The sequence below is a fragment of the Eutrigla gurnardus genome (genome assembly GCF_963514095.1).
Source record: "Eutrigla gurnardus genome assembly, chromosome: 16".
NCBI lineage: Eukaryota > Metazoa > Chordata > Actinopteri > Perciformes > Triglidae > Eutrigla > Eutrigla gurnardus.
Genome location: NC_139927.1, coordinates 23,152,688 through 23,175,359, shown reverse-complemented (window position 1 = coordinate 23,175,359; position 22,672 = coordinate 23,152,688).

Sequence of the window (22,672 nt, the reverse complement as noted above, 5' to 3'; positions counted from 1 at the left end):
TTATTTTTTATATATTATATTTATGTTGGCCTGTTGTCTTCTTCTAGATTTGTCTTTTTGACAAAGAATAAGCTATAATGGTGACTATTATAATGTGACATGGTTTTATGGCGTTAATATATCTCAGTTGTAAAGTTTGTGAAGAGAATTATTTCCACGATACTGATGTAATGTAATCCACTCTCTTTTATTTGTGCCTTCTTGATACTTTAATTATTCCTCCAACACATCAAAGTGGAAAAAAAAGTACACAGAGATGTAGAAGTATTTTTTTTACTATTCACTAAAGTATACTCTCAGTGTATAATCTTTCAAAATGACATGTAATAACTTCATCAGCACCTCCTCAGACAGCAGCATGTTTGGTGACTTGACCTTTGACCTGAGGTGAGCTGAAAGGTGATAAAGCCTCTTTACAGCCGTCGTAAAGCCACTGCACACTCGGATCCCTCTGACTTTCCTCGCAGTAAAAAATCTTCATCAAGAGGAATTATTAAATTAAACCAACCTGTCTTTCTGCTAGAAGCTAGCTACTGATTGTTGTTAGTTGTCATGGTGACAAGTCACAACAGTGGGGCGGTAAAGTGATGTCACAGCTCACCAGGAAGAGAGAGGACACAGCTCTAAAGACTCTGGATGGCTGTGTCTGAAATCATTCCCTCCTCCCTACAAAGAAAAGTTCTATGTAGAGCATTATATAGTGGACTCATCGGGAAAATGAAAAAACACTTTCAGACACTACTTGGGGGATTTCTTTCGGCACAGTCGATGACGTCGTTCCTGGCGCATAATTAATACGTGTCAGATCCCGCCGACGGCTCTCAAGTCTCACGCTCACACGCAGAGAAATGACCAGGATAATACATTTACATATACATATACGTTGCAAAAATGTACAAAACAAAAATAAGAGTCCTCCAGCAGGAGGGAGATTCTGTGACCGTCTCACTTGAAAAAATTATTCTTTCAATAATGAGACGATCACTACACTGTCCTCAATGCTGGATTTATTTTCAACGATCCCGATCAGGTCCAGGTGGACTTCAGGACCAGTTTGCAGCACTACCGGGACCCCACATCTCCGCGATCCACCGGACCCTGAACAGGCTGCCGTACGTCCCCCGATCCCAAGCTCCTCGGTGATCACTGCCACAATCTGTCCCTCATCTCCATCTTTATAGTCTTCAGACTGTTTCATCCCCATTTTTACCTTCAGACTGTCATACGGTGCTTTGCTTTGAGTGACGGATTTTGCCCCCCCCCCCGCCGCAGCCTCAGCCAAAATCTCATATAAAAAAGAAATCTATATTGCGTTTTTAAGTAAATAGTAATGTCCACAATACATATATTAAATATTTAACATTTATTAATATTTTTGCCACTCTCTCTCCTCTCGTCCTTTCGGCATTTGCCCTTCGGCGCAATGCATGATGGTAAAATGGTAAAACATCGGTTGTACGCTATTTTTCGCGATGCATTGTGGGAAACTTTGAGTGCACTATATAGGGAATAGTAATGCTCACAAAACATTCGGACACCACTACAAAATGGCGAACTCCTTATATAGTGCACTTTATATGGAGTAGGGAATGATTTCGGACACAGCCGATGTCTTTAATAAGCTAGCTAGCTAGGCAGCCTGCCTGTTCGTTAGCCAGCTAGCTTGCTAATTACACTGCTTTGATGTTGAACTTGTTCATGAAAATGATCTGAATAAAGTCGTCAGTCATCTGACAATATCAATGTTGTTTTAGACGGTGTGATCACAGCATCACAATGGCAGAGGTACACATAAAGATTGCTGCCGATCTGACCATCCAGCACGTTGATTTAAATGGGAATGTCCCTTCTACTCCTCTCTATTTGATTTCTATGTATCTAGCTTTAGGTCAATTGGTGGCTCCTTCATTTCATTGTTATTATGTTTAATACCCCATGCCTGACAGTAATTATTAAAACACTGTCACCAGACCAGCTCCTCAGTGCTCCAAAATGATTATAAGGCATAATGCAGTTATATTGATTACATTTTGGGAATCTAAATGGTTACTTTCTTATTACATTTACACACAGAAAGCCTGTTTTCTGATTGAATCATTGGAAAACCTTATCCATTTACATTTACATTTACATTTAGGTCATTCAGCAGACACTTTTGTCCAAAGCGACTTACAATAAGTACATTTGTCAAAAGAAAGAAACAAAGAAACCACAACATATCATTGCTGATAAAGTAAGAGCTAAAAATAGAAGTGTTGGATCCTCGTCTGAGTAAAGTAGTAGCTGTTCAGCAAACATACCTTGAGATCAACAGTGCTATGATCAAAGTGCTATAGGTAAGGATTTTTTTTTTGTGTGTGTGTGGCGGCGCAGCAGGAGGAGGCGTCACGGAAGTTTCGTGGCAAAAAGCCTCGCCGAGACTGCGCTGAAAGCCTGCCAGCTCCAACCTAGTCTACTCTTGGCATAAGGCGCAAGGCGCAAATAAAGTCCGTACCTCACAGGCAGGTTTCCACAGTTCCAGGCACATTTAAATGCAATAAATAATCACAAAAAACACTACTTAATGCAACTAATTGAATCAACACGTGAATTTATATCTATATAGATTGTCCCGTCACATCACGTCAGATCAAAGGCGGATGGCACGCGTAACGGAAACTCAACCTCTCGGACCAAAAAATCTCCCTCTCTCTCTCCTGTTTTTTATAATATCGGCATTGTTACTATTATGATATGCACGCACAGCGCGTGATGCGCGTGGTGGGAGCGACGGCGCTGCTTCTGTGATTGGGTTGTCAAGTGACGGAACTTGCACTGAACCTCCCCTAACGCATTAAAGGTGAGGAGAGGAGCTCATTTGATTGGTGAAGATCTGAATCGGCTGTATTAATCCCAGTCCACGCCTCGTCTCCCACTCACGCCTTCTTCTCCTCCCTCTATCCCACTTGCACGGGTGCGCGAGCCTGTGCGGTGCACGGAACTTGCAAAGTCCAGGCGGACACACCCCGTCGGCGTGGCGCAGGTGCGCTGCACGCTGACTACGCCTAGTCCACGAAACTAGGGCCCATGCTATGCAGAGTCTGGACTTTTGCTGAGCGACATTTGTTTGATTTCAGTGATGGTGTTACCAGCCGGCCAGCTGAAGTAGAGGAGCGAAGTGCTCGCTTCGGGGCGTGTGGTTTGACCAGTGTTTGAAGGTAGATGGTAGCCGTTCCATTGATGGCCTTGAAGGCCAGTGCCATCGTCTTGATATTGTTATTAAATATTAAAACTTAATAACAGCTTTTTAAAAACTTGAAAACCTTAAATAAAGGATGATAAAGAGATGCTGTGCAAAGTAATTGTTCTAAAACAGAGGTAAGAGTTTTAAAAATGACCCCCTTATTCAGCCAAACAATAAGGTGAATCATGAGATGAGATGGAGTGAGTCTCTTCAGTAAATAAAAACAGCTGACCGTGTTTGGTTGATAATCATAGACATATCGGGCCCTAGTTTCGTAGACCAGGCGCAGTCAGCTTTCAGCGCACCTGCGCCGCGCCGACGGGGTGTGTCCGCCTGGACTTTGCACGTTTCGCAGGCTCACGCAGGCACACCTGCCGTCTCGCCCACCGGCGCAAGTGGGAAAGAGGGAGGAGAAGAAGCGTGATGGTACAGACACACCAACTCCGGCAGCAGACGTCAAGTCAACGGATCCCATTCATTGTCTATGTAGAGCAGGAGCTCCGCATGATGGATACTAGGGGTGTAACGGTACACAAAAATTTCGGTTCGGTACGTACCTCGGTTTTGAGGTCACGGTTCGGTTCGTTTTCGGTACAGTAAGAAAACAAAATGCAAAATATAAATGTGCTAGTTGTTTATTACTTTTGTGCTTTTAACAGTAGGAACATGCACTGGAGCTAGAATGCTGCTCAACAATATAAATATATAAAAAAATATAAAAGTATTTAAAATATTTATTTAAAAAATATAAATAAATAAAAATAACAGACTGTTTCTTTAAAACAAATCTTTTCTCCATCTGATGTGCAAAATTGAACAGTTGCAACACTAAATAGTTTCAAGTTGTTGCTCAGATTAAATAACATGAATAAGGCTCAGACTGTTTTTTTAAAAACAAATCTTTTCTCCATCTGATGTGCAAAATTGAACAGGGCAGGGAGAGGCTGTTTAAATGCGGTGGGGAGCTGTGTTTGCACTAACGCTCGTTACGCTCGTCTTTCTCCTCGTTGTAGCGATGTTCACGTGGGGGTGGTGCCGTTTCAAATGCGTCAACAGGTTTGACGTGTTGCCAGAAACATACCCGACCTCACATGAACAATGTCGGCAAACCGCTTTGCCGAAGTGTTCCCAAACGGGAGACCTTAATGTCGCGGGAGGGTCCTCCAACTCTGGCTTGTTGCCAACGCTAACGGCATTAGCCATGACGTCCGCTACTACTGCTGTTTATTGTGTCGCGGTGTGCTGTTGTGAAAAAAAATAGTAAGCTTGAATATACGAGGAGAGTCTATGGGTTATATAAATAACAGCGCTTTATTAGCACAAATATCAGGAAAACATATTCCGGCAGTTATACGTGCACGGACCTAAAAGTGAACTCAACATAGGGTTGAATTTACTCAAAAGGCGCTTTACAACAGAGTGCGCAGTGTATTTCAAGAGACTCCGCATGAGTCTGATTGGCTCATTCTATAGATGCAGGCGGAGCGTAATTTTAGCATGCCGCGGCCTGGTTGGAGCGCTGGGTATCTCCACCCACACTGGCTCATACGGTCCATCCCTCCGGGTGCTGTCTTCTATGTATGTGTATGTATGTTGTCGAGATGCACATATATCATATACTCCCCCCCTGTGCGGATTCCGCTAAGGAATGTGTCCTATGTATATTGTTTGGCCCCTACCCCCGCTGCTCTCTCGCCTGTGCCTGTGGGTGTGTATGTGTGTGTAGTAATTTAAAACATGTGTGATTAGCTTATGTATTTACATTTTTCTCCACAGTGCGCAACTGCGCATGTGCGGCTGCAGCATGCTCCACAAATGCGGTCCTCTACTTAATATGTCCGAATGGAAACTCGTTTGGTACGCCTCCGTTCCGACCCGATCACCCCGTACCGAAACGGTTCAATACAAATACATGTACCGTTACACCCCTAATGGATACGGCACGTCGAATTGGCGGCCCTGTCGCCGTACGTGAATTTGCATAAAGTTCGATGGATTGAACTTTATGCAAATGCCGTCCGTCCAACGCAATGCCGCCGGCTCCAGAAACTAGGCAGTGTTGATCAAATATGAATCCAGATTCTGTTACTGCACTACACATTTCCCGCCTCAAATGTTTTCAGAAACATGCTTTAGCGTGTAGTTTAACTGTAAAATGAGATCGTTTGTGGCCCGGCCGCCATGTTGGAAACGGCAGAGCAAAACTCAAGTCCCGCCCACTTCGCAGGACGTCTATCCAATTGATCCAACTTGAACACAGAACTGCCCACTCGCGGGTGCGTTCGACGGTCCGTTGCGTCGCTGCCGGAGTTGGTGTGGTGCGTGTCCACAGGCAGCGGTGTTTCCCCGCGTCCCATTCATTGTCTATGTGAAAAGCTGTGCAATGCATTCTGGTAGCGTCGCGGCGAATGTCGAGAGACGGCGCGCGAGTTGGCCGCTCCTCATTTGCCTAAAGTTGAAGTCGAATCTACTTTATGCTAATCAGAGGCGCCGGGCTCGACTCGCCGCCTCGGGAACGCTCGCGAACGCTCGCGAACGCTCGCGAACGCTCGCAAAAAGTTGTTGTTTAAAGGAGAGCGCCTGTCAATCATCCTCTCGTGGCAGCCTGCCAAGCGTGCAATACCATGAAGCGGCGCGTCCACTCGCGTTTAAAATTTTTAAGAGTTTCCGTTACGCGCATCCGCCTTTGATCTGACGTCAGATGTGACGGGACAAAAAACAACCACTGAATGCCTAAATGTGTCGTTGTCATTTTCTGATTTTATATGTGCAACAAATCCACAAGACTGGATGGACGAGAAGGAGGGGGTTCATCTACTTCCTGCTGTACAACTACGAGGCCAATGTCAGAGGACCGGAGTGATCTCAGGGGAGCATAAGTTGAGAGCATGTCTGACAGGTATTCAGGCGCTAGTCCATTGAGATATTTGAACACCAATAAAATCAATTCTAAAACTAAGAGGCAGTGAAGGGACATTAGGACGGGTGAGATGTGTGGTTACGTCTGTAGACATGCTGCTGCATTCTGAATGATCTGTAGTTTGCTTATAATTTTTTTGGAAAACCAGAAAGAAGAGCATTGCAGTAATCAAACATGCTGGTGATAAAAGCATGCATTACAGGTAACGAATGCTTGCATTGTTTCCAAGTACTTGACAATAAAAATCTTGAATCTTGAATTGATTCTTGAATCAGTCTCATGTGCATGTGATCCTCTTCTACGTCTTTCTAACCTTTAGACTGTTGGTTAGCGCCATCTCCTGTATATATTAGTAAAATGACGCCACCTGATCTGAATTCTGCCCCTAGTCAGACAGGTTTCCACGTCATTGCTGATTAAACTGAACTGATCTGTCAGGGTAAATGCAGGCAGACACCGTGTTTCCTCCACACATGGAGTTGGAAAGCGTCTCTGACCTATAGTGAGTTCAGCAGGTGAGAATGTGTATTTGTTCTATTTTGATTTGATTTTAGCTCGCAGAACACAGAAATTGCTGCTCATACATGTGTGTTGTATTCACAAACGGACTGACAGATCGACGCTTAAACCGGCATAGATCTAGACGTGTCTAAAAGAGGCCTGCTGCCGCACCCCGTCCATTCCCTGCAGGTACGTTTACTCCAACAAGTTATTGATGGGAAACGGGACGTTAGACAGGTTTCATCAACTCGGCTGAGGTTTGTTTTATATTTTTTGTCTGTGAGTCTCTAAGTATTGTTTTTATTAGGAGTAGTCGTAGTAGTAATAATGCTGATAACTGGTATTATTATTGTTGCCATTATTAACAGTATAATAACAACAATGAGAAGTTATCGTTTTGTTCTTGTTATTATTATTGTTATTATTATTATTATTATTATTAATAATAATAATAATAATAATAATAATAATAATAATAATAATAACCTGACACACTTTTCTTGGTTGAGTCCAGTGTATTAATTCAATTAAGTTTATTCATATAGGTCACATTTAGGCATGAGACAATATGAAAATCCTGTCCAGGGTGTACCCTGCCTTCGCCCAATGACAGCTGGGATCGGCTCCAGCCCCCCCACGACCCTGAATACAGGATAAGCGGAAGACAATGGATGGATAGACGGACAATATGAAAATGTCATGTCACGATTATCCTGCCAAAATAATTGAGATTGGGATATTATCCTGATAACCATCAAAATATGCCAGAGAAAGCTTAAAATCGCACTCAAACTTATTTCAATCACTTAATTTTATATTTTGTACAGATATTTTTTATGAATCACAGATTAGACATTATTTATTTTTATTATTTTCAGTGACAGACACAACAGTTTTAAATTAAGTGATCATAAACCCCCCTGCATTAATAAAGGGTAAATAAATAAAATATGCACAGGGTGCGATTGAGAGCCGGGGACATGCTGCGTGCGGCTGCTAGCTGCAGCATCGAGAACACTATGCCCTGCGAGAGCTGTCATAAAAATCAGCAAGACATAGCCATACTCTGGGGGAAAATCTAGACACTTGCCGATGAGCTCAAACAAAAAGACCAACTTCTAAACGACTTCATAGACACTGCGGCCACACAGTCGCAAATAATCAACATTCTCAACTCACCAGCAGCAGCAGTGGCGGACACGATTCTGTGGGAACCATCCACATCCCGCCACCGACCATCCTCCAATCCTCAAATTTTCCCCAAATGGTAAAATCATCACTCTCCTAAATCTCTCTCTCTCTCCCTTAACTCTCCAAACTATCTCCAAACTATATAAACGCTATCCAAACTCTAGTATCCAAACTCCCCAAACTATCCAAACTCTCAACTGACCGCAACTCTGCTTCAAAACCCACATTTTGAATGGAGCCTGAAGGGTCTATTTAGCTGTAAAACCTCGCGGCAAACTCTGAAGGTGCATGTCCACAGGGGCGATTTTAAACGCGTGTGGACGCGCCGCTTCCCAGTATTGCACGCTTGGTGGGCTGCCACTAGAGGATGATTGACAGGCGCTCTCCTTTAAACAACACATTTTTGCGAGCGTTCGCGAGCGTTCCCGAGGCGGCGAGTCGAGCCCGGCGCCTCTGATTAGCATAAAGTAGATTTTCACATAGACAATGAATGGGACGCGGGGAAACACCGCTGCCTGTGGACACGCACCTTGAACCACTTCCCAAAGCAGTCACGTGGTACAGCCGGGCAGCGAGGCTTCGGACGTCATCATTTTTGGCCCCTCCCCTAAATGAAGCAAGCCTCGATACGCGCTTTGCGGAAACGCCCCCTCCATTACTCAACACACGCTTTGAAGCCTCGGCCCATCTCGTAACATCACTACCCGGACTGTCTCTCCTCCACCTCTCAACCTCACAAACCGCTTCTCCGTGTTGTCGTCCAATGTCACCGTTCACCCCGATGGCGTCCTCAGGGCCGGGGCTGATGCATGCCCTCTGAACGCCGAGCTCTCGGCTGGTGTTCCGCCTGTCCCGGTGGACACGGCGGGGGCTCCAGTCACCATCTCTTGGGCTACTCCAGCGACGGCTGCTTCGGTGACCGTCTCGACTACTGCTATGAGCCTCTCTGGGAGAGGGGGCTCTCCTGGTGCTGTCTCATTTCCACCCGGCACTGGTACTGAACGGTCGGCTGACCGTTTTTCCGCGGGACAGCACAACACCCGGCTGGGAATGCCCTCCACTGCTCCGGCTACTAGCATCGTTGGTGCTAGCACCATTGACGCTAACACCGTGCTTCGCTCTCCACCTCCACAATACATCCTGGTTGGGGACTCCATGAAAAGGTCTGTTGCAATCCCAAATGGCATTACTTATTCATTTTCTGGTGCAAAAATCCTGGACTTACACAAACACATCCCTGCTATTTCCGACCGTCACCCGTCTGCCCACATCGTGCACTGTGGCGTGAACAACCTCAGATGCAGACAATCAACGAAGCTCTGCGCTGATTACGAGCAGCTTGCAGACCTCATTGATAGCCTTTTCATTTGCGTAAAGTTGAAGTCGAATCTACTTTATGCTAATCAGAGGCGCCGGGCTCGACTCGCTGATTAGCAATATTTTTTCAGGATTGATTCCATCCCCCAAACATGGCTCTGAGTTTTTTAGCAGGTTATTTAGCATCACTCAGTGGTTATCGGACTTTTGCTCTGCATGTGGGCTTGGTTTTATCCTTATTATGTCCTTGGGTTTCTGAGGTATTTCACTCAAATTTCAATTCTAAAGCCAGGGGGGTTGCTATTTTAATTGGTAAGTCAATTCAGTTCTCAGCTTCTAAGGTTATATCAGACAAAAATAGCAGATACTTAATTGTTTCAGGTACATTATTCCATGTTCCCATATTATTAGTTAACATATATGCCCCCAATTTCGATGATCCGCATTTTATGAATAAGCTTTTTGAATGTCTTCCCTCATTGAATAACAATCTCCTTATAATTGGTGGGGACATGAATTGTGTAATCAATCCCAATTTAGATTGCTCTAACCCGCGAACTCTGACCCCATCATTAATGTCGAGGTCTCTTTCTGATTTCATTTGAGCCCCTCTCTCTCTCTCTCTCTCTCTCTCTCTCTCTCTCTCTCGCTCTCTCTCTGTGTATGTTCCCCCGGAGTCCCTGTGCTCTCTTGCCTAGCAGGTCTCCCTGGACCGTGGTGGAACCTGGTCCGGACTGCACTGATGTTGTGGTCTTGTTTGCCTCTTACTGCCAGTATTTTTAATTAAAGTAATTGACTAAAATCGGCATCTCTACTGTCACTAACTTGACTACTCCCGGGATCACTCTCGGGAGTCTGGCTATGCTTTCTGGTCCAGCAGAGTCCACTGAGGTCCTGACCGATGCAGACTGCTAACTGGCCTGACGCTGGAAACACCACATTGTAGCTCCACCTGCCCGCTGCGTGACTGCTCAACTACTCCTGCTTTCTGGTCTACGGCGACGTGGTTGGGATGGATCCATCTCGGCGTGGCTGTGCCTGCTGCTATGGACTACTACTGTTGATACTATTGCTTCTGTTAATACCACCACTACTGTTAATGCTACTACTACCATACTACCAACACCAAATGCAGTTGGAACCCAAGGGCCTGGGCTGCACGAGATTTCTGCCTAAAAGCCTATTAAGGCAGTTTTTTCTCGCCACTGTCGCTGTAACGCTTGCCCCTGGGTGATGTTGGGAATTTGAAATTGTGTTGACTCTTGAAATTTTGAGCGTATTCTAGTCCTGCTCAATGTGTTAAGTGTCCTGAGATGACTTCTGTTGTGATTTGACACCATAAATAAAATTGAATTGAATTGAATTGAATGTCCAAAAATGGTTGCATTGATCCTTCTTTTCACAGATGCATCAGTCTTTCTCTCGGATTGATTATTATTTTATTGATTCTAAACGAATTCCCAATGTACTTACTGTTAATTACCACCCTATTGTTATTTCTGACCATGCCCCTCTTTCTTTAGACATTGAGTTTTCCTCACAACCCCGGTACCCAACACCTTGGACGTTCAATACATTACTTCTTTCAGATGATAAGTTTAATAAATTCATTGCAGCTAAAATTGATGATTTTATTGCTATAAATAAAAATGACTCATGCTCAAGCTGGGATCGGCTCCAGCCCCCCCGTGACCCTAAATACAGGATAAGCGGTAGAAAATGGAGGATGGACTCATGCTCATTGCTCTGGGAATCGTTAAAAGCATACCTACGGGGACAAATAATCTTGTACTCTGCCCATTTGAACAAGTCCCATAAAGCCAAATTGCAAGAACTCTCTATTAATATCACTAAATTAGACCAACAACTTGCTACCTGCCCCTCTCCCAGTTTACTTAAACAACGTGTTGAGCTACAGACTGAATTCGATTTTATCACCACTAATGATGCAGAGCGACTTCTCTTACGATCACGCGCCACATATTATGAACATGGTGATAAGGCAAGCCGGCTTCTAGCTCATCAGCTACGTCGCCAGGCAGCCTCACGTATGATTCCCAAGGTAAAAGATTCTTCAGGCATAGTGCATAGAGATCCCACCACCATTAATTCTGTTTTTCACTCATTCTATTCCTCTTTATATAAGTCTGAATCTCCACCCGACACTACTGAAATTAACTCGTTCCTAGATAACCTCAATTTCCCTGTGATAAACCCAGATTCTGCTAAAGAACTTGACTCGCCGTTAACGGTAGAAGAAATTATTCTTGCTATGAGAAACATGCAAAATAACAAAGCTCCTGGCCCGGACGGATTCCCAGTTGAGTTTTTAAAAATATTTCAGGAAAAACTGTCCCCATTACTGCATGCTGTATATAAGGAATCGCTACAACATGGTACTCTCCCTCCTACTTTAATAATAATAATAATAATAATAATAATAATAATAATAATAATAATACATTTAATTTAATAGCACCTTTCAGGTCACTCAAGGACACTTTACAAAACAGACTGGGTTAAAATCATACAATCAGTTAAACAAAAGTAGATAAAAAACACAAAATCAACACAATAAAATAGGCAGTGACGGTAAAGGCAGGGAGTTACGCCCAATTTCCACTGCATACGTCTCCGCTGCGGTGCGTCTCCGATCCGGCTTCGGTCCGCCGTCCGCCAATCCCCACAGGATGCGTTTGAGTCCGCCACGGTGCAGTCCGGTAGAATGACTGTGACGTCGCGAGACCTCGCGATAATACGTAATCGCGTGAGACTGCAGTTAAAGTGTAAGTTTGGCGGAAATTGAAAATAAAGCTATTTTCTGAATGAAAATACATCAACTAAGCCGTGGAGGAAGTAATTTTCGCTCATCACACAGTTCAGAGCTAGCACGGGCGGGAGCTAGAGTCCAAAATCGCAAACAGTGGGTTAGCATGGGGCCAACAGCCACACGCTTTCAAAATCGCATTTTTAAACCACTAACATTGCTCAAAACAGCGCCAAACCTCGTCAGCAGCTTGCTCTGGGTGTCTACACATAAAACGAAGCACCAACAACTCAGTTCATGAACCCGAAGTTTATAACAGAAGACAGTTAAGAACACTCACCAATTCTACCCCTGCCAGCTCCTCGCGAAGGATAGTCCGTAAGTGTCGATTACCGAACGCAATGCAAAAGTGAAAGTGAAACTGAAGATTTCGCCCAGAATAAAACGAGTATACTTTTAAATTAGTGGCAGTTTGGCCAAATATAAGTTAATAACGGTGGGTAAAAACGTCGGGATAGTTTGTATACACTTCCAATCAGTTCAAGACAGCAGCCTTATCTGAAGCACATACATGTCACGCGAGATCTCACACGGGAACACGAGAGCTGCGTTCGGTAATCGACACTTACGGACTATCCTTCGCGAGGAGCTGGCAGGGGTAGAATTGGTGAGTGTTCTTAACTGTCTTCTGTTATAAACTTCGGGTTCATGAACTGAGTTGTTGGTGCTTCGTTTTATGTGTAGACACCCAGAGCAAGCTGCTGACGAGGTTTGGCGCTGTTTTGAGCAATGTTAGTGGTTTAAAAATGCGATTTTGAAAGCGTGTGGCTGTTGGCCCCATGCTAACCCACTGTTTGCGATGTTGGACTCTAGCTCCCACCCGTGCTAGCTCTGAACTGCGTGATGAGCGAAAATTACTTCCTCCACGGCTTAGTTGATGTATTTTCATTCAGAAAATAGCTTTATTTTCAATTTCCGCCAAACTTACACTTTAAAGAACTCTGAAAACCTCTGATCTGTTGACTCCGTACCTGGCCCCGCCCATTCTGACGTTTTTGTGATGTAGTTAACTGAAATATGATCCGTCGTCAAGAGGTTTTATTAACACTAGTGTTTTATTTTGAAAAGTAACTGGATGTTTTATTGTTGAGTATGTACCGAACTTCCTGTTTCGCTATGTTTGCTCTGTGCTGAATTGCTGCGCCGTGGTCCGCCATCCACCAGAAATAGAAGTCCTCCGTATTTGTTGCGGAGAGCAGCGGACTGCCGGAGCTGAGACGCAGCGGACCTGGTGGGGATTCACCCATAGACTAAAGTGAAACGTATCTGCTCCGCTGGCGTGGCGGAGACGCAACGCAGCGGAGACGTATGCAGTGGAAATTGGGGGTTAGAGGGAGTAGGCAGTCCGGAACAGGTGAGTTTTGAGTCTTGTTTTGAAGATGGGGAGAGAGTCACAGTTACGGAGGTCGGGTGGGAGGGTGTTCCAGAGCTGAGGAGCAGAGCGGCTGAAGGCCCTACCCGCCATAGTGCTGAGGCGGGCAGGGGGCACAGAGAGGTGGGTGGAGGAGGAGGATCTGAGGGAACGGGTGGGGATGATGACGTGCAGGAGGTCAGAGAGCTAGGGAGGGGCGAGGTTGTGAATGACCATGAATGAGTTTGTAATTGATACGAAATTTTACAGGAAGCCAGTGAAGGTGCTGGAGGGGTGATGTGGTGGTATGTGGGGGTCTTTGTGATGATACGGGCGGATGAGTTTTGGACCAGTTGGATTTTATGAAGAGTCTTTTGAGGGAGGCCGAAGAGGAGGGAATTGCAATAATCCAGACGGGAGGGGACGAGGCTGGACAAGGACAGCGGTGGAGGGGGGGGTGTGGGAGGGGCGGAGTCTGTTAATGTTGCGGAGATGGAAGTAGGCGGTGCGGGTGGTGATGTTGATGTGAGAGTGAAAGGAGAGTGTGCTGTTGAGGATGACACCCAGACTCTTTACCTGAGGGGAGGGGGAGACTGAGGAGCTGTCGATGTTGAGAGAGAAGCTGTTAACTTTAGAAAGGGTGGATTTAGTGCCGAGGAGGAGGATTTCAGTTTTACTGCAGTTTAATTTAAGGAAGTTTGAGGTGAACCAGGTTTTTAATTCGGAGAGACAAGAGGTGAGGGAGGGGGGTGGTAATGTGGAATTTGGTTTACAGGAAAGGTAGAGCTGGGTGTCATCCGCGTAGCAGTGAAACTGGATAATGAATTTACGGAGGATGTGACCGATGGGGAGGAGATAGATGATGAAGAGAAGGACTGATCCCTGGGGCACACCTGCAGTGACTGGGGAGGGTTCTGAAGTGAAGGATTTGAGCTGTACAAGCTGAGTGCGGCCTGTGAGGTAAGAGTGGAACCAGCTGAGGGGAGTGTGGGAGAGGCCGATGGAGGAGAGTCTACTGAGGAGGATGGGGTGTGAGATGGTGTCAAAGGCAGCACTCAAATCAAGGAGGATGAGGATGGAGACAGAACCAGAGTCAGCTGCAATGAGGAGGTCGTTGGAATTTTGGAAATTAAAGGTAAGTTAGAAATGGGGCGGAGGTTATCGTAGTTGTTGGGGTCTGAACCTGGTTTCTTTAATATGGGGGTGACAGCGGCAGTTTTGAAAAGTGAAGGGACTGTTCCAGATGAAAGTGAAGAGTGGATAATAGCTGATATGAAGGGGAGCAGGGAGGAGGAGCAGGATTTGACTAGGGTTTGGGGAGGGGGTCGAGCTGACATGTGGTGGGCTTTGATCTGTGGATAAGGTCGGAGATTTCAGAGGTAGTGGGAAGAAGAAAACTGGAGAAGAGATGACAGGGTGGAGGAGGTTCAGGTGGGGAGAGAGGAGACGAGTTGAGATGTAGCTTCTGATGGATGTAATGGATTTTCTGGTTAAAGAAGTCCATAATGGAGTTACAGGTTTCCGTGGAGTACAGGTAGAGAATTTGGGGGCTGGGGGATTTTATTCATGACAGAGAAGAGGGTTTTTGAGTTTCCTTCGTTGGAGAGGATGAGGCGTATGGGATGAGTAGTAGCTGGTTTTGGTTTGAGAAATTAGGTCCTTATAGCGTGAAATATGGGTGGTGTACATGTCCTTGTGGATGGTGAGACCAGTTCTTTTGTAGAGTCGCTCAAGCTGACGGTTTTTGGTTTTCATGGACCTGAGCTCGGGGGTAAACCAGGGGCCAGATGTAGAGAAGGACACAGACCGGGTTTTCAGGGGGGCGAGTGAGGTGAGAGTGTTGGTGAGAAAGGTGTTATACAGAGCGACCAGTTCATCGGGGGTGGAGAAAGAGTCCGGGATCTGAAGACTGGCAATATTAAAGCAGAGAGTATCGGTGTTAATGTCCTTGATATTACGAAATGAAATGAGACGGGGTGATTTGATAGTGGAAAGGTGGAGTACAGCGTTAAAAGTGAGGAGAAAGTGGTCTGTTACAGGGAAAACATCAGCAGTAGGCTTGGAGGGGGTGAGACAAGAGCAGCAAACTAAGTCCAGTGTGTGTCCTTTAGTGTGGGTGGGGAAATCTATGAGAGGTTGTAATCCAAAACTGTCCAGACAGGATGCAAAATCTCTGGTGAGAGACAGGTTGGTGTTGTCCATGTGTATATTGAAGTCCCCCAGCACAATTAAATTAGGTGACAGAGTGGATATATGAGTGAGTAGGGTGGAAAATTCGCTGATAAAATGACTGTGTGGCTTGGGGGGGGGGGGGGGCGGTAAACTGTGGCAATGATGGTTGGTGAGGGTCCAGGAAGCTTAAAAACAAGGCATTCAAATGAGCTGAATGCAGGGACAGAGACGGACAGGACTTTCCACTTCTCGAGATGGATTACCGCGAAACCTCCTCCATGGCCGTTGCCATGGGGACGGCAGATATAAACAAAACCGGGAGGAATGGATTCATTGAGTGTGGAGAAGTCGTTAGGCTGTTGCCAGGTTTCTGTTAAAAAGAGAAAGTCGAGCTTACGGTCTGTGAGGAGATCTTGGACGAGGTGTCCTTTGCTCGTGAGTGAGCGGATGTTCAAGAGTCCGAAGTTGACAGCGGAGGTGTCGTGCTTGACAGCGGTGGCATCAGCCGACCTAGCCAGGCCGGCTAATGCGTGGTGGCTGGCGGTACGGCCGGAGTTTCTGGGAGAGCGACAAGAGGTGGACCAAGTAGAGTTGGCTGCACCGGCAGACAAGCCTCCATAAGTCTCCTCTTAAAAAAAGATAAGGATCCGGTTCTCTGCAGCTCCTACAGACCTCTCTCTTTAATAAATGTGGATGCTAAGATCCTTGCGAAAAGCTTTGGCCTATCGCCTAGAAAACATTGTACCAACTATTGTTTCACCTGAGCAGACTGGATTTGTTAAGGGGCGGGAGCTGTTCTTTAATGTCCGTACTCTCCTAAATATTATCTACTCTAAAACTAACACAGCAACACCTGAAGTAGTGATCTTGGTTGACGCTGAAAAAGCATTCGACAGGGTTGAATGGGACTATTTATTCACTGTACTAAAGAAATTTGGGCTGGGAAATGTGTTCATTTCGTGGATACGTCTCCACTATACATCTCCACAAGCTAGTATCTCCACCAATAACATTCAATCCAGTTTTTTCACTCTTGCCCGTGGCACCAGGCAGGGGTGTCCTTTACCTCCCCTACTGTTTGCACTAGCTATAGAGCCCTTGTCAATCTTTCTGAGGTCCTCTTCCATTTTTACTGGAATTTCACGTTTGGGCACAGAATTTAAGTTGTCTCTTTATGCTGATGATTTATTGCTGTATGTCTCGGATCCTGTTCTTTCCATCCCAACAATTTTATCTACTTTTCAGAGATTTTGATCATTTTCAGGTTACAAAGTAAATATCTCTAAAACTGAATGCTACCCTGTGAATGCTTCAGCATCACAGCTCAAACAGTCTGATATTCCTTTTAAATTTAGCCTGTCCGGCTTTAAGTATCTAGGGATCAATGTAACTAGAACGCTAAACTCTCTTTTTTCTTGTAATTTCCTGTCTTTAATGTCTAAAATTAAATCTGACCTCCAAAGATGGGGAAGCTTACCTCTCTCATTAATCAGAAGAATTAATGCAGTCAAAATGAACATTTTGCCCAAATTTTTATTTTTGTTCCACTGTCTCCCACTTTTCCTCCCAAAGCAGTTCAAACAATTGATCAAACTATTTTTCACTTCCTATGGTGTGGAAAGGCACCCAGGATCCGCAAATCCCCACTTCAGAGATGTAAATTCAATGGAGGATTGTCACTTCCAAATTTTCAATTGTATTATTGGGCAGCACATATCCACAAGATTTAATTTTGGTTCAAATCAGTTGATCTGCCATGGTGTGATCTAGAGGCGCAGTCATGTGTTTCATCCTCCCTAACTGCTTTACTTACCTCTTCTATTCCATCCAACCTCTCTGGCTTTACAAATAACCAAGTGGTTCGCTCAACACTTAAAATTTGGTATCAATTCAGAAGGCACTTCAAATTTAAGTCAGCATCTCCCTTAGCTCCTTTATTGAGAAATCATTTATTTCAACCTGCATTTACAGATTCAACATTTTTTGCATGGCATAATAAGGGCCTGAAATGTTTTAAAGACCTTTACAAGGATGGTATTTTTCGTAGCTTTTCAGATCTCTCGGGAGAATTTCATCTCCCACCCTCTCATCTCTTTCGTTACTTTCAAGTTAGACACTGTGCTAATGCTTTGTTTCCAGTTTTTCCCTCTTTACCGCCAAGTCTACAGTGGGAGGAGCTTCTAACCCATGACCCACTTCAGAAGTCACTCATCTCTAAAGTTTATAATGAAATTCTGTCTTTTGATTGCTCACCAGTTACCAAAGTCAAGACTGTTTGTGAACAAGAACTGGGTCTACATCTGGGAGATGACTGGTGGAACACTGCTCTTAAGAAAATTTGCACTAGCTCAGCCTGCGCTCGTCTCACACTTACAGTTTAAAGTATTGTTTAGAGTCCATTATTCCAAAACTCAACTGTCACAAATCTATCCCAGTATCACCGACAATTGCGACAAATGTCATGCTTCATCTTGCAACATAACTCATATGTTTTACTCTTGTTCGTTACTTTCTCGTTTCTGGCAGAATTATTTTGATACCATGTCAAAAATATTTTCAATGACCATAAAAGTCTCTCCCCATGTCGCAATATTCGGGCTCCCGGAAGACCACAACCGGTTTACCTCTAACCAATTAGATATTTTAGCCTTTACTTCCTTACTGGCAATACGCCAGCTTCTTCTTCACTGGAAGTCAACTAAAGCTCCATCTAGCACTCAGTGGCTCAATGACGCCATGGGCCCTAGTTTCGTGGCGCAGCGCAGTGTGGCGGAGCCGGCGTAATGCAAGTTTCGACCCGCGCAGCCTTGCACACGGTCAGTTTGGCAGTTTAGTGGATCGCCTGCGCCAAGATGGGTGTGGCGGCGCAGCAGGGGGAGGCGTCACAGATTCAGCTTGGCGTAGCGGAAGTTTCGTGGCAAAAAAGCCTCGCCAAGACTGTGCTGAAAGCCCGCCAGCTCCAACCTGGTCTACTATCGGCGCAAGGCGCAAATAAAGTCCATTCATTCAAGGCGAATCACAGCAGGCGGAGTGGAAGTTTGGCTGACGGCGCGCAGTGCGCACACGTCACCGAGACCTCACAGGCAGGTTTCCACAGGCCAGGCACATTTAAATGCAATAAATAATCACAACAAACACTATTTAATGCAACTAATTGAATCAACACGTGAATATCTATATAGATTGTCCCGTCACATCTGACATCAGATCAAAGGCGGATGGCACGCGTAACGGAAACTCAGCCTCTCGGACCAAAACATCTCCCTCTCTCCTGTTTTTTATAATATCGGCATTGTTATTATTATGATACGCGCGCACAGCGCGTGATGCGCGTGGTGGGAGCGGCGGCGCTGCTTCTGTCATCGGGTTGTCAAGTGACGGATCTTGCACTGAACCTCCCCTAACGCATTAAAGGTGAGGAGAGGAGCTCATTTGATTGGTGAAGATCTGAATCGGCTGTGTTAATCCCAGTCCATGTCTCGTCTCCTCCTCGTCTCCCACTCACGCCTTCTTCTCCTCCCTCTTTCCCACTTGCGCGGGTGGGAGTGATGGGAGGTGTGCCTGCGCAAGCCTGCGCGGTGCACGAAACTTGCAAAGTCCAGGCGGACACACCCCGTCGGCGTGGCGCAGGTGCGCTGAGAGCTGACTGCGCCTGGTCTACGAAACTAGGGCCCCATGTCTTTTCTAAAGCTGGAGAAAATCAGATATTCAGTGAAAGGTAACTCTGATCAATTTTATAACAAGTGGCTTCCCTTTTTAACATTCTTTCGCTCTCTTCAGGCTATGCCTCCTGATTGATGGACCCCAACCTCCTTTCTTTCCTTTTCTTCTTATCTTTATCATTATTATTATTTATTTATTTACTTATTTTTTGAATTTTTAATTTTTTCCCTCTCCTGTCTTTTGGCTTCCCTTGTATTTTTGTTTACACCCTGTAGCTGAAACACTTATTCACTCATCACATACAAGAATCCTCAGTTATTTGTTTATTATTATTTTTATTTTTCTATTATTTTTATTTGTACATTGTTTGTTTGTCGCCCGATCATGTTCCTATTGGGCCACAAATACAAAATAAGAAAATATCCTAGGAGGCAGACTGTATGTCTTGCTCTTCATTCATCATGATGCACAGTATTTCTATTGTATCGATATGTTTACATTTTCAATTGTGATGCAGATGTGTTGCGATACTCAATGTAATTATAACATTGGTTTCTGTTGTTATTGTGCCTTACCTCCTAATAAAAATATTTAAAAAAAAAAAAAAAAAAAAAAAACATACTGTCGTATTTGATCATTTTCCTCTTTTATTTTTATTTGCTCACAGCAGCATAATCATCCATCCATACATCGTCTACCGCTTATCCTGTATTCAGGGTTGTGGGGGGGCTGCAGCCGATCGCAGCTGTCATTGGGCGAAGGCAGGGTACACCCTGGACAGGTTGCCAGTCCATCGCAGGGCCAACATGTAGAGACAAACAACCATTCACACTCACATTCACACCTACGGGCAATTTAAATTGGTGACAATTTAGAGTCACCAATTAACCTATCCCCATCCTGCATGTCTTTGGCCTGTGGGAGGAAGCTGGAGAACCTGGAGAGAACCCACGCTTACACGGGGAGAACATGCAAACTCCACACAGAAGGAGCCCGGGCCGACCGGGAATCGAACCCGAGATCCTCTCGCTGTGAGGGGACAGTGCTACCCACTACACCACCGTGCAGCCCCAGCAGCATAACATTATTTGAAAGAAAATATAATAAATAATAAGCCACAAAGAATGTGCAAATGTCTGGTAAACATTTGAACTCCAGCTTTAACTAAAGCTATAGTGTGTGTGCAAATGTAAACACAGAGCTCCAGCTTAATAAGAAATAAAAATAACAAATGAGAAAAAGTATGCGCCGTGATGGCCTCCGTTATCTCCCTCCATCGACGTGATTTTTTGTCATACAGGGTGCCTTTGGCAAAAGACTCTGCCAAGCTCTTTCGGGCGAGAGGAGCTGCTACACTTTTGTTTTTGATGCAACGGGTGCGCCACGCATCTTTTGGCTTTCATAATACTGTTTTGCATGTGTTAATTTTAAGTGGTGGAAGAGGTTACTGGTGTTTCCACCTCCAGCAGCAACAGTCGCGCGACATTCTTTGCAGAGTATCACTTTTTGTTCGTCGTCGGATTTTCTAAATCCGAAAACGTTACACACAACAGACGTAGCACCCTTTTCCGGAACGAGTTCCTCCTCCTCTTCGTCATGAGTGGGTCGGGCTGCCTGCGTTTCCTCGTGACGTCCACTCTCCGCCTCCGCCATGATTGTTATCACTCAGGTAAAGCCGTTTCTTCTTCGTCGTACTCATGCAACCACGCCAACCAGTCTGCCTGCAGTGCCCCGTGTGTCAAGGCGGTGTAATTACAGTGACTCAGAGAGACGCCGCAGACATCTGCTCTTTCTCCGGTATAAACGGTATTGCAAAATCTCTACCAGTAGACACTTTTATACCGCCACACGGTATAATATCGTCATACTACCCAACCCTAATAGAGGGCTATGTAGAGTTCTATATAGAGGACTATGTAGACTTCTATATAGAGGACTGTTTAGAGTAGAGGGCTATGTAGACTTCTATATAGAGGACTATGTAGAGTTCTACATAGAGGAATGTTTAGAGTTCTATATAGAGAGCTATGTAGAGTTTTATATAGAGGACTATATAGAGTTCTATATAGAGGGCTATGTAGAGTTCTATATAGAGGACCATGTACAGTTCCATATAGAGGACTATGTACAGTTCTATATAGAGGGCAATGTAGAGTTCTATATAGAGGACCATGTAGAGTTCTATATAGAGGACTATGTAGAGTTCTATATAGAGGCCAATGTAGAGTTCTATATAGAGGGCAATGTAGAGTTCTATATAGAGGACCATGTAGAGTTCTATATAGAGGACTATGTAGAGTTCTATATAGAGGCCAATGTAGAGTTCTATATAGAGGACTATGTAGAGTTCTATATAGAGGACTATGCAGAGTTCTATATCGGGTTGGCTGGCAACCGCAAGATCGCCAGTTCGATCCCCGGCTCCTCCTAGCTGAGTGCCTGGTGTCCCTGAGCAAGACACCTCACCCTAATTGCTCCTGATGAGCTGGCTGTCGCCCTGCGTGGTTGACTCTGGCGTCGGTGTGTGAATGTGTGAGTGAATGGGTGAATGTCAGTCATTCCTGTAAGGCGCTTTGGATAAAAGCAGTATATAAATGAGGCCATTTACCATTTGTTGTTGCAACTGAAATACCAGTTTAGTCTAGTGCAGGTGAGAGTTGGCAATGAAATACCAGTAGACATAATATCCAAATCTGAAGATCTTTTAATGCTGCAGCATGAGCCATCCCCAGTGCGACGCAGGAATGACTGAAGAGTCACTGTTTCTATGGGCACTTATAATGCAGTTGAATTTACATACAGGTCTGACATCCTGCAGCCCCCCCTCCCCAGGTGTCCCCAGATGTTGTCTTTGATCAAAGGGTCATTGTCTTATCCCGCATCAAAGGGCTTGTTTGGTGACGCCCCTGGTGGCAAATGGTCCTGCAATACGCATTGAGGACAAACAGCCATTTGCCCACATAAATACATGATTCAATAGGAATTTCCCTCACACATTTATAGAGGGCTATGTAGAGTTCTATATAGAGGACCATGTAGAGTTCTATATAGAGGACTATGCAGAGTTCTATATAGAGGACCATGTAGAGTTCTTTCTAGAGGACTATGTAGATTTCTATATAGAGGACTATGTCGATTTCTATGAAGAGGACTATGTAGAGTTCTTTCTAGAGGACTATGTAGAGTTCTATATAGAGGACTATGTAGATTTCTATATCGAGGACTATGTAGATTTCTTTCTAGAGGACTATGTAGATTTCTATATAGTGGACTATGTAGAGTTCTTTCTAGAAGGCAATGTAGAGTTCTATATAGAGGACCATGTAGAGTTCTATATAGAGGACTATGTAGAGTTCTATATAGTGGACTGTGTATGTGTGTGTGTACAGCACATATGGTTAACTGGGTACCTTACGGTCCCAGGCTAAACTGTAGGAGATCTTGGAGCAGCAGTGGGCTCTAGAGAGAAGGCGTGCAGGCAGAGGGCAGAGATTGCGCGCCACTGCC